This window comes from Leopardus geoffroyi, chromosome D2 (genome assembly GCF_018350155.1).
Source record: "Leopardus geoffroyi isolate Oge1 chromosome D2, O.geoffroyi_Oge1_pat1.0, whole genome shotgun sequence".
Lineage (NCBI taxonomy): Eukaryota > Metazoa > Chordata > Mammalia > Carnivora > Felidae > Leopardus > Leopardus geoffroyi.
Genome location: NC_059334.1, coordinates 49195642 through 49208275, shown reverse-complemented (window position 1 = coordinate 49208275; position 12634 = coordinate 49195642). Strand labels below are relative to the sequence as shown.

Below are 12634 nucleotides of genomic sequence, written 5' to 3'. Positions count from 1 at the left end.
TGCGTCGAGCTCCCATCCTATCTGCAAACTGTAAAGAACATTGTTTAACTCCTATACATACTCTTGGCACATTTCTGGTTTTATGTTCCTCCTGGAACTTTCCTCCCCAAACAGCTGTTCTTGATGACATCCCAATGTCTCATGACTGCTCAATACCCAAACCGTAAAGACTGAGGGAAGAATCATGCATGTATTTCTCAATTACATCATAATGTTATGGGTACCTTGGGGCAAGAGAGTGGTAGGAGGGGCTAGAGCTTCGGGGACTCACAAATCCCATCAGTCTATTGGGCGGGGCAGGATATCTCAAGGGCCAGAAGGCCTCAGAACAGTAACCATGGTAACCAGCGTGTTCTGAGCTGGTAGTGATCTGTCAGGTAGTGGGTCGGATGCTTTACACCTGTGATCTCACTGACTTGTCTTGGAGCCCCACTGTCGGGATCCCCATTCTCAAGCAAGGAAATGAAGCTTGGGAAGTTTTCAAAATGCCCCTAATGAACAGGGCTGCTGAGTGTCAGAACCAGGATTCAAATGCAGGTGTGTCTGACCTCAAAGTCCATGCCCTTGAACTGTAGTAGACTCCAGCAACATTCCTCGAAGAGCCAATCCAGTTCACTCTTCTCAGAAAATATTTCTTGAGCTTCTACTCTGGGATGGGCCCTGTGAGGCCTTGGGGGTACAAAGATGAGTAAAATATTGATCTCTCCATCTGTACTTACTCTGGGGGGTGGGTCAGACAGACACAATGACCCCGGATGAGCACAACACCTGTAGGTACAGATTAGACTCAGCATACCGTGGAAGGTGAGGGACAGGCAGGATTAATCCTTTCCCCAAGGGTGATAGATGGGCAGGGGCAAGACTATGCTCTCCCTCACGGCACACCAGGCAGACACAGCCAGGCACAAGATACCACCTATCTGTATGTGCTTTAGGAGCAAGGTGAACAAAAGGAGAGAATGACTGCCTGGTGTGTGTGTGTGTGTGTGTGTGTGTGCACGTGTTTGTGTGCATGCCCGCTCCTGCTCATGTGTGCACACTGGGGGAAAGGCAGGGGTGTGAGTGACGAGGCTGGAGAGAGAGGTGTGGGCCAGACTTGGATGATTCAAATGTTGCCCAGGTCAATTGTTGGCATTTTATGTCAGAGACAATAGAGGGTTCTACTGTCTGAAAGAGTGAAAGATCAACACCATCACCGCCAGCCCTCTTATGTGCATGACTAAGTCATTGTGTGTCCCACCTTTCCCCCTTTTGTCTTCCCAGGAATCTTCTTCCTTTGCCTCCCAGTGGCCCGTAACCCACACCACTTTCAGGCTTGACCAGCTCTCCTTCCCATTCCTTCCTTTTCTCTGGGTCTCTGCTGCTGCTCAGTACCTCGTCATTTCTCAGCTGGGCAATTACAAGAGTCCTCTAACTGGTCTCTGGCGTGGGTTGAACTGTGCCCCTTTAATACACACACACACACACACACACACACACACATATATGTATGTATATGTGTATATTTAAGTCCTAACCCCTAATACCTGTGAATGTGATCTTATTCGGAAATAGTCTTTGCAGACACAATCAAGTTAAGATATGGGCATGTGGGAGCAGGGTGGACCCTGAGTCAATATGGCCGGTGTCCTTGCAGGAAGAGGAGACAGTGCACGGGGAGAGTGCCATGGGTGACGCGCCTACAAGCCAAAGAACAACCATGATTGCCACTGCCCGCAACACCAGAAGCTGAGAGAAAGGCAGGGCACTCCCTAGAGTCATCACAGGGAGTTTGGCCCTGCAGGCACCTTGATGTTGGACTTCTAGCCTCCATAGCCATGCTAGAATAAATTTCTGTTGTTTTGAGCTCCCCCTCTTTGCAGTAATTTGTTACGATGGCCTCAGGAAGTTAATATAGTCTCCTTGTCTCTGTGTTGGCTCGCCACCCCCCATCTCCATCCTCCGTGTATCAGAGTGAGCGTTCTAAATCACAAACTTAATGCTTTTGTCATTTTCTCTTTTAAGAATGTCAGTGGCTCCCTGTTCACTGTCTACCTCAACATAAAATCCGAAGCCCTCAGCCCCACCCTCATTTCTAATCTGTTCTCCAAGTGTACTACGGGGAGTTTGGTGTTCTTCTCTGATTGAAATGCCTGCTTCTCATTTTTTCTGTCTGTTGACCCTTCGTATCCTTATCTCAGCTGCAAAGTGGCCTGGGCTACATTACCTCCCGTGTGCTATCTCCTACCGGTGCATATCTCTGCAATAGCACAAAATCGCAGTCTTTTACCTGAGTCTCCCTGTCACTAACGTTGATCCATGAGATAGCTCCAGAGTATCTTACGTCTCTATCCTCAGAGCCTATCACTGGAATACAGGAAGTGAAGAACAATTATTTGTTTTATATTTATAAGTATAAAACACTATTACGTGGCCGAGCGAATAAATAACCAGATGAATAACACTGTAGTTATTCAGGGAAAGTCCAGGATTCTATTGCCGTTCTATTGCCGTTTCAAGAGCATGATGTGATTGGAATCAGAGCAAAGTACAACTTTCCACCCTTCCATTTGCCATCTGTGTGACTCGGGGTAAGTTACTTAACCTCTCTGAGATTCATTTATAAATAAAGAAGAGATAAAGTATACATCATAGCATCCCTAGGAAAATTAAGCGAGATGGTATAAGCAAACGACAGGCTGGTGTAGGGCGGGAAGGCTGGTGCTTCCCTTTCCCAGCTAAAGCCTTGTGTTCACCATCTAACTGTGGATTAACATATTCCAAGTCTGAAATCTCATTAAGCACTGAACAGAAATTGCCTTTTGGTTGTTGTTGTTGTTCTCTACGAGGACATGCACGAGCACAAACTCTGCAGTGGAAACTGCCCTAATTATTTGTGCCGAACAATAGCAAAAGCCATGAGGAGGTCCATTTAAACACAGGAGGGGCAATTAATCACAGCCCATTGGAATATTGCTTTTGGTCTTGAACTCAATCTGCCTTATATACAGGAAATGAAATGCAGTAATTATCACAGTCACTTGAGACTCCAGAGTCCTGGCTTCAATTCCCAAATCCTTCATCATTTCACTTTGGCCATGTCCAGATGACGCCAAAACATCTGGCTAAAAAGTGAAAACTGCCATCAATTTCTCAACTGATAACTCACTGAATAGTTTACCTTTTTTTTTTTTTTTATTGTGGTAAGATACACATCACATGCAATTTGCCATTTAACCACGTTGAACTGTGCAGTTCAGTGGCATTAAGGGCATTCACATTGCTGCCCAGCCATCACCACCATCCACCTCTGGAACTTTTTCAAGACGCAACTCTGTTCCCGTTCAACAGTCACTCCCCATTCCTCCCTCTCTCTAGCCCAAGGCAACCACGCACTTTCTTTTTTTTTTTTTTTTTTTTAATTTTTTTTTCCAACGTTTATTTATTTTTGGGACAGAGAGAGACAGAGCATGAACGGGGGAGGGGCAGAGAGAGAGGGAGACACAGAATCGGAAACAGGCTCCAGGCTCTGAGCCATCAGCCCAGAACCTGACGCGGGGCTCGAACTCACGGACCGCGAGATCGTGACCTGGCTGAAGTCGGACGCTTAACCGACTGCGCCACCCAGGCGCCCCGTGCACTTTCTGTCTCTATCATTTTGACTGCTTTAGTTTCCTCACGTCAGTGAAATCGCGCAATATTTGTTTTTGTGTGTGTCTGGCTTATTTCACTTAGTGTGATGTCCTGAAGGTTCATCCGGGTTGCAGCTTGTATCACAATTTCTTCCTTTTGGCGGCTAAATAATATTCCATTGTATGTATGCGTGTCTATACACACACAATGGAATATTATATATATATGTGTGTGTGTGCGTGTGTGTAATATATATAATATATATATACACATATATATACATAATATACATTATATATATGTGTGTATACATTATATATGTATATATATAATGTATACACACACCATTTTTTGGTCCTGTTTCAGGTATCGTGAACAGTGCTGCTTTAACATTGATGTACAAATGTCCGTTCAGGTCCTCGGTCTCACTTCTTTTGGGTACACTACCCAGAAATGGAGTTGCTGCCTCACAAAAAATTATATTTATTTTTTGAGGAACTGCCATACGGTCTTCAATAGCCGTTTTATATTCTCACCACGATGCGCAAAGCTTCCGATTTCTCTGCGTCCTCACTAACGCTTCTTCCTTTCCTTTTTTTTTTTTTTTTTTGATAGCGGCCATCCTAGGGGTGTCAATTTCGTTTTTCCTTTTTTCCATTTTTCCTGTTACCAGAATTCACGCTTTTGTATCATTCATCCAGCCATCCATCCATTCATTCTCGCAATCCCTTCACCTATCATAAACAGACGTTTGTTTGCCCAGCTGGCCCTACCTTTGCTTCGTGCACTGAGTATGCTCAGTAATCCTGGATTTTCACTTTCTTGACCAGTTTGCCCTAAAAATTTTCTGCAACCCAGGTGGGCATTTGCAAGGCACAGCCGATAAGGATCTGAGAAGGAGGAGACAGTAAAGGATGAGGAGCAGGGGTGACGGGGATCGTCCCCACGCCGATGATAGGATTAAGAGAGGTCAGTGCCCCGTGTCTGAGTCAGACGCTGGCTTTGCCCAAGTCTCTGGCACTTTCCGCCTCTCAGAGGACCCTATCACTGAGATGGCTGTGAGCTTCTTGGGAGAATAGGCAGCCACATACCTGATTATCTGTGTATCCTCACGCTCAGTCAGGACCAACTTATAGTAAATGCTCAACCATTTTCTTCCAGGGGCGCCTGGGTGGCTCCGTTGGTTGAAAGTCTGACTTTGGCTCAGGTCACGATCTCACGGTTTGTGAGTTCGAGTCCCGCCTCGGGCTCTCTGCTGTCACCACAAAGCCCGCTTTGGATCCTCTGTCCCCCCCCCCACCCCCCCCACCACTTTCTGTACCTCCCCTACTCACGCTCCCTCTCTCTCAAAAATAAATAAACAAAATAAAGACATTTAATCAAATTAAGTAGATTAGTGAGTAATTAATACTCTTACACAAGCAGAGAAGACTTAAGAAAAGCAAACTAAACTTCTTGTCAAAATAACTCCATATGCAGCATATTGTGTAAAACTTTTCTCTCGTAATTTGACTTCATACGATTGTATTGATAGTAGCTTATTCAGTCTCCAGAGCTCTGGAAAGGTCCCCAAGGCTGTTATAAATGTTGATTTGAATCTAAACACTTAATTGCTGGTCTCGGCCCAGAGATGTGGCTCCAGAGGCTGCTGCCAGAACGGCCTGTCAGTGATGGATTGAGGTGTTTGTGGGCCCAGCCAGCCCGGGGCCAATGACTTCCGACAGAAAACGTGCCTGGTGGGGAGGAATGTTCCAGTTGCCAAACTCCTCAGTCTTGCCTGTGTTTTGCGTCTGGGCCCATTTTTGTTTACTCTTGAGGCGGCACCAGAGACAAAAAGGCCAAGCTGATCCTCGAGTGATAGGGACACAGTCTTCAGCTTTCTATTTTTTATCCGTTCTCGCCAAGACCAGAAGCTCTGGGGTGACGGTGGCCTGTTCCTGAACCTCCACAGGCTGAGCTCCCACCTGCCATGCTGGGAGCCAACAGGTCGTGTGCTTTTCCCATTTCTTGTGAGCAGAGGCATCGGCTGCCTTTGCCCCAGAATCTCTCCAAGAACGTTCACGTCGAGAACAGCCTGGGAAGACAGAGGTAGTGTCTGTCCCCTCCAGAGCAAAGGGCAGGCTTGCTGAATTGTCCAGGGTGGCAAAGATAATGTCTTCGTCAGGGGCAGGAGTCAGGGGCGCTAATCGCATATTATAAAAGATTCCCCAAGTGCGTGATTTCTCAGCTATGATGCGAACTCCCTGCACGTGCCGTAGCCACACGAACCTCTCGGCCTCGTTGACATGGAAGGTGGGGGCAAGGGGATCTGATGCAGACACTGATACTCCTTCTGCCTGTGTCGTGAGTGCTAAGGCCCTTTGTCTCTGACTCAGGAGTGTTACATCTTTTGCCATCATCCTTGAAACCGTGGCCGGCCAACGTGTTATATTGTAGGTAGAGGAAAATCACAAACCCTGGCTTCTGGATGCCCACTGCCTTCATTGGATATCAACCCGTCGTGTCTTGCTCCTTTCCTCAGGCTCCTCCTGTTCTCTACATGAATATTCTTGAAGAGATGCTGGGACAGAGGCAGCCAGTGCCTCGAATAGAGCGCGCTCAGGATAGAGAGGGGGAGCTCTCCAACGTGACAGAAAGACACCGCCTCTCCTGGGTCAGAAGTTGGGAGGAAGGAACAAGACAAAGGGAAAACAAAGAAACCAGACCTCAGGCTCCATAGCTCACCATCACGGCAAGGCTGGTTCTTGAGTCAGAGAACAGTCAGGACAGAGAAACCAGGTAGGAGGCTACTGGCAAAAGGGAAGCCAGCTGCTCAGTGTTCTGAGGCACTCCCACATCTACGTGGGTGTTTCTAAAGCCTTCTCTGACTGGCCGACCACAGACTTCATGTGGTTCTGCAAACCCACTAAGCGTGCTCTTGCCTCAGGACCTTTGCACTTGCTGTTTGTTCTCTTTCCCTGAAATATTCCTCCAGCAGAGGGTCTCATAACTCGCCCCTCACCAATTCCAGGTCCCCGTTCAAATCTTTTCAAACACCACCGTAACGGAGAAGGCTTCCCTGATCACCCTATTTTAGACAGCTCCCTCTTGTCGTCAGCCTTGCTGGATACATGTCTCTCAACAGCATGTCTCACCCTCTGACACACTGTATTTCATTTGCTTGCTCACTGTCATTTTCTTCCCTCTGGACTGGGGCTTTGGTTTTGTTTGCTGCTCAGTCTCCAGCACCTGCAACAGCTCGTGGCACAGAAAGGATCGCTCGATAGGTATCTGTTGAGGGAATAAACGACTGAGGTTCCAGGCTCTTGAGAGAAGCCCCACCTTGGCTCGATAGCAGATACAGTTCAGGCTGGGATGAGTGGCAGGTATCTAGATGGTCAGGCCCGAGCAGTCTTCCTGAGTCCCTGCGATCTAGGCCAGGCACGCGTGGGGTCCCGGAGCTCCCGTTTGCCAAAATAAGAGCGTGTGAAGTTCAGTGTGAACCAGCAACAGTCTAGTATTGGGAGGAGAGAGGCACTGACGATGACAGAGGCCAGGGGCCCAGGCTGGGCCAGTGGCAGTCGCCGCAGGGGTGCCCTCCCTGCTGTGAGAGCAGCTGTTGGGGCGGTGCGCTGGCTGCAGGCAGACCAGACCCCACCTAGCTGCATCCCCCCACCCAGCTACATCCCGTGGCGGCCACTGGCAGGGCCACAGCTCCTTGCCCCTCAGTGAGCTGCTGCTTCCCTTGTCCCAGGTCTTGTGCTCACACCCGGATCACCATTCGGAGAAGGAGGGAGGGAGCGACCACCGGAGTGAACAGCTGCACTCAGAGTTGACTATTTATTAAAAGAGACTATTTAAACCAGAAACACAATGAGATGCTGTTTACCGGAAAGCCACAGTTGCCTTCGATTGCTCCGGGTCTCCACTCACTGTGGGTGGGGGTTCAGGTAGAAGATTAAAACAGCCACAGGCGAGGCGCCTGGGTGGCTCGGTCGGTTAAAAGCGTTCGCCTTCCGTTCAGGTCATGATCTCGCGGTTCATGGGTTTGAGCCCCCCATCAGGCTCTGCGCTGACAGCTCAGAGCCTGAAGCCCGCTTCAGTTTCTGTGGCTCCCTCTCTCCCTGCCCCTCCCTGGCTCACCCTCTGCCTGTCTCTCTCTCTCAAAAATAAACAAGCAATAAAAAAAAATTTTTTTTAAACAGCTACAGGAAAACATAAACAAAAAAAAGCAACGTTTTCTTTGTACATATGGGCGCATCGGTGTTAAATTTGGGATGGTTGTTACCCATGAGCCCCTCAGAAGTGCCCCCCTTTGAAGCGAGGCTTCCCAAAAGAGCCACTTAGATTTCATTAAATACATTCCACCAGTCATTAGCCTGTTTGTAATTGTGTCCTCCAATGCCTGGAGCATTTCTCAAAGGGCATGGTTGTGGTGGCTGGTGAAGAAGGGAAATGTTTCCTGCCCGATGACTCACTAGCAGACCTCTTTTGGAACTTTGCACGGATTCCCCAGTACTTTGGGGATCTCATTCGAGGCCCTGAATTGAGATATAAACTCTGAAAACAATTTTACTGCGCTCCAAATGAAGGAAAGGACCTCTGCTGTGACAGGCAGGACGCAAGAGGTCTCAGGGCTTCCTGGAGCCGGCCGAGTGTCTAGTTCATTCTCGTAAGTGCCCCGCGCCAGAGACATCAGGCAGTGTTTGGAGGGACTTTTGGCCCTGTTCTTTCACTAGCATCTCACAAACCTCCTGGACGTTAACACAGGCAGGTGCAACTGGGCCCATTTTACACAGGTGACTGAGGCTCAGAGACGACAAGGGGCCTGTCCGGGTCCCCCCAGAGCGAAGAACAGGGGAACAGTGCTTTCTAAGGGTCCAGTTCCATTAGTGTCCCCTTGCCAGGGCACATATACTATTTTCACTCAGTGTTTTTTTTTTTTTTCTTGAAAAAAAAAAAAGGAGTAAAAATTTCAACATTTATTGAGAATCAACTGTGAATCAAGCAAAGAGAACAAAATCCTTGCTTTCAGGGAGGTAACGGTCTGGGAGGGAGGTAGTTCACAAGGTAACACGTAAAGCAGGCTGCCCCTCAGGTAATGAGTGAGGAGGGCTAACGGAACAGGAGGAGAAGGACTGGAAGGGTCTGTGGAGCTGGGGACACTGAATCGAGGAGCTAGATACTGTGGCCAGGGACAACCTCAGGGATGTGACTGTTTTCCCCCAACTTCACTGAGGAATGATCGACAAAAAGACATTTATTTATTTATTTATTTATTTATTTATTTATTTTGAGATAGAGAAAGCACAAGCAAGGAGGGGCAGAGAGAGAGAAAGAGAGAGAGAGAGAGAGAGAGAGAGAGAATCCCAAGCAGGCTCCACGCCGCCAGCACAGAGCCCAATGGGGCGGCGGTCGATGTGGGGGGGTTGAGTTCGTGAACCGTGAGATCACGACCTGAGCCAAAATCAAGAGCTGGAGGCTTACCCGACTGAGCCATCCAAGCACCCGCCTTGTGTATATTTAAAATGTACACCGTGAGGATATGATATCCATATACATGGTGGAATGATTACCGAGATCCCGATAATTAGCACCTTCATCACCTTAAACAGTTAACTCCTTTTTTTTGTTGTTTTGTTTTGTTTTTGTCTTTGTGTTTTGTTTAGTTTTGTTTGTTTTGGTAAGAACTCTCAAGATCTACGTTCAGCAACTTTCAGGTATATGCACCGTATCATTAACTGTAGTCACCCTGTTGTACATTAGATCTTCAGGACTGATTCTTTTTATAACTAGAAGTTTATGTTCTTTGATCTGCAGCCCTCTGTTTCCCCCTGCTCTCAGCCCCTCACAACCACCATTCCATTTCCTGTTTCTATGAAAACTCACTAGCAAACCCCCCAAATAATCCTATTAAAAATGGGCAAAGAGGGGCGCATGGGTGGCTCAGTCGGTTAAGCGTCTGACTTCAGCTCAGGTCACGATCTCGCGGTCCGTGAGTTCAAGCCCCGCATCGGGCTCTGTGCTGACAGCTCAGAGCCTGGAGCCTGCTTCCGATTCTGTGTCTCCCTCTCTCTCTGCCCCTCCCCCGTTCATGCTCTGTCTCTCTCTGTCTCAAAAATAAATAAATGTTAAAAAAAAAAAATTAAAAAAAAAAATAAATAAATGGGCAAAGAACCCGAATGGACATTTTTCTGAAGAAGACATACAAATGGCCTAGAAGTGCCTGAAAAAAATGCTCAACATCACTAATCATCAGGGAAATGCAAATCAAAACCACCATGAGGGGCACTGGGGTGAGTCAGTCAGTCAAGCATTGGACTCTTGATTTTGGCTCAGGTCATGATCTTACGGTTGTGTGAGTTCAAGTCCTGCATCGGGCTCAGCGCTGGCAGTGAGGATCCTGCTTGGAATTCTCTCTCCCTCTCTCTCTCTCTCTCTGCCCCACCCCCACCCCCACTCATCCTTTCTTTGTCTCTCTCAAAATAAATAAATAAACTTAAAAAAGAAAACCACATTGAAGTGGCATTTGAGTAAAGATCTAAAGGAAATGAGACAGTGAGACATGTAGCTGAGGCATGTGCCTACCTGAGGAAGAGGTCCCAGGCTGAAGGAGAAGCAGGTGCAAAGGCCCTGTGGTGGGGTGGGCCCAGTGTGCTTGAGGACTCAGTGTAGCTCATGGAATGCATGGAGGAGAGAGAGAGAGCAGAAGGAGATAAAACCACAGGTGTGAGTCGGGGGAAAGTCAGGGACAAATCGCAGAGACACTGGGAAGTCGTTTGAAAGACCACAGCTTTCATCAGAGAAGTAGGGAACCACCGCAGGCTCTGAGCAGAGGTGTGATAGAATCTTTGAATTTTAACTGGGTCACTGGCTGCTGTGCAGGGAATATACTGAAGGAAAGAGGCAGCGAATTTTCTCAGCTTCATTTTTGCCAGTTCTAACTTCCTCAAAGGCCTTTTTTTTTTTTTTTTTTAATTCTGTGACGATGTGAACGAGAAGGAAAAGTGCAGATGTGCAGGAACATACCAAGGAGCGCCTGAAGCATGGGGCTCCTTGGTCAGGAGAGAAAAAGAGAAAAAGAGATAGTAGTTGTGAGGGAGGAAGATGTTCGCCAAGCCTTCCCACCACGTGGCTGGGGCTCAGAGCAAAGGTGCCCTCGCAACCCGGGACACCAGTGCGTCTACAGTTGTCCTGCGCAGACAGAGGCTGCGTGGCTGGAACGTGAGATCACATCCTCCAGGATTAGCAGGACTTCTCAAAAAAATTCAGAAAATTATTCTCCTCTGATTAGTTTTCATCTCATCGTGGTTTGTTTGTCATTACTTTACCTGTTTTAGTCGAAAGTTCACAGCCTGTTTATATTAAGATAGAAGCCCTTGAATCTGGGATTCTCAGGGGCCAAATCTAAATGTTTTGCTAACTTGTATTGATGTTTGTCAAGAAAGCCACATCCTCAACTCAACAGGGCAAGGCTTTGGAACAAAATCTACTAAATCATTCTTCAGTCTGTTGGGACGAGGAGTCGATTTTCCTTCTTATCACAAAACCAAAAATATAGAACAGTGTGGTCCATGAACCCATTTTTATTTCCTAAGAATAAAACCAGTCAGGCCCAAGATGTGCTTGTGTGGCTGGTCCTCAGAGGAGGAGAGGGCGGGGTGTTCCCTGAGTGCTCTCGGGGAAGACGAAGCTTGGGAACGTCTCCGTGCTCCCCCCCCCAGGTCTTTGGGTCATGCTTGCAGAATCCGTTAACTGTCTGCGAATCGTTGTGATCTTCTGAGGCAGAGACATTTCCGGTCAATGTCACATAAAACCTGAGCAAGATGCCCAAGCTTGAAAGTCAGATTTGGATGCCGAGGTGCTTGCTTTGACAACCCTTATATGAAAATTGAAATCATATGGAGAAGATTCGCATGGTCCCTGCATAAGGATGACATACAAATCTGTGAAGTGCTATATTAAAAAAAAAAAAATTGGTCCGCGATGCATTTTGCATAGCTGGTCTTCCTGGAGTTGGGAGGAAAATGAGATTTGTGCCCTATATGAACGTGGGGAGGCAATGTTTATAGCAGCACTATCCACAATAGCCAAAGTATGGAAAGAGCCCAAATGTCCATCGATAGATGAATGGATAAAGAAGATGTGGTATATATATACAATGGAGTATTACTCGGCAATCAAAAAGAATGAAATCTTGCCATTTGCAACTACGTGGATGGAACTGGAGGGTATTATGCTAAGCGAAATTAGTCAGAGAAAGACAAATATCATACGACTTCACTCATATGAGGACTTTAAGAGACAAAACAGATGAACATAAGGGAAGGGAAACAAAAATAATATAAAAACACGGAGGGGGACAAACAGAAGAGACTCATAAATATGGAGAACAAACAGAGGGTTACTGGAGGGGTTGTGGCAGGGGGGATGGGCTAACTGGGTAAGGGGCACTAAGGATTCTACTCCTGAAATCATTGTTGCACCATGTGCTAACTGACTTGGATGTAAGTTACAAAAAGTAAGTAAGTTATAGAAAGGAAAAAAAAAAAAAAAAAGAAAATGGGGAGGTGACACCTAAAAGTGCACACTTCCAGTTACCCTTGAAAACTCAGAACATCTTAGGAAATTGGCCACAGTCTCCAGTATGGGGACAGCCATGCGGAGGTGAGCAGGAGCCCCCACTTCCGTCCCCTTTGGCCCACGGCTCCCTTTCATGTCCCCAGTGGAGGAGCAGAGGGTCAGTGCTCGCATAGCATCATATTTGCATTATTTCCCCTTATACCAGAGAAACAGTCCTCTGTATCCTTGTTTCTATCAGAAGTGGCAAATGAGGGGCTCCTGGGTGGCTCAGTTGGTTAAGAATCGGACTCTTGATTTCAGCTCAGGTCACGACCTCCCAGTTGGTGGGTTCGAGCCCTGCATCGGACTCTGCGCTGACAGCGTGGAGCCTGTTTAAGAGTCTCTCCCTCTCCCTCCTTCTCTGCCCCTCCCCCCACTTTAAATAAACTTAAAAAAAATTTTTTTTTGAAGTGGTAAATTA

General features: G+C 47.2%; 1 long non-coding RNA gene and 1 other non-coding gene across 2 annotated transcripts; both read left to right on the top strand.

Moving 5' to 3' along the window:
- Positions 1–376: 376 nt before the first annotated feature.
- On the top strand, positions 377–1850 carry LOC123577512. The gene is made up of 2 exons (XR_006701888.1): positions 377–537; positions 1637–1850. It is a non-coding gene; the product is annotated as an uncharacterized LOC123577512 (long non-coding RNA).
- Positions 1851–11454: 9604 nt separating this feature from the next.
- On the top strand, positions 11455–11559 carry LOC123577579. Its single transcript, XR_006701937.1, has one exon. It is a non-coding gene; the product is annotated as a U6 spliceosomal RNA (small nuclear RNA).
- The last annotated feature ends 1075 nt before the right edge of the window (positions 11560–12634 follow it).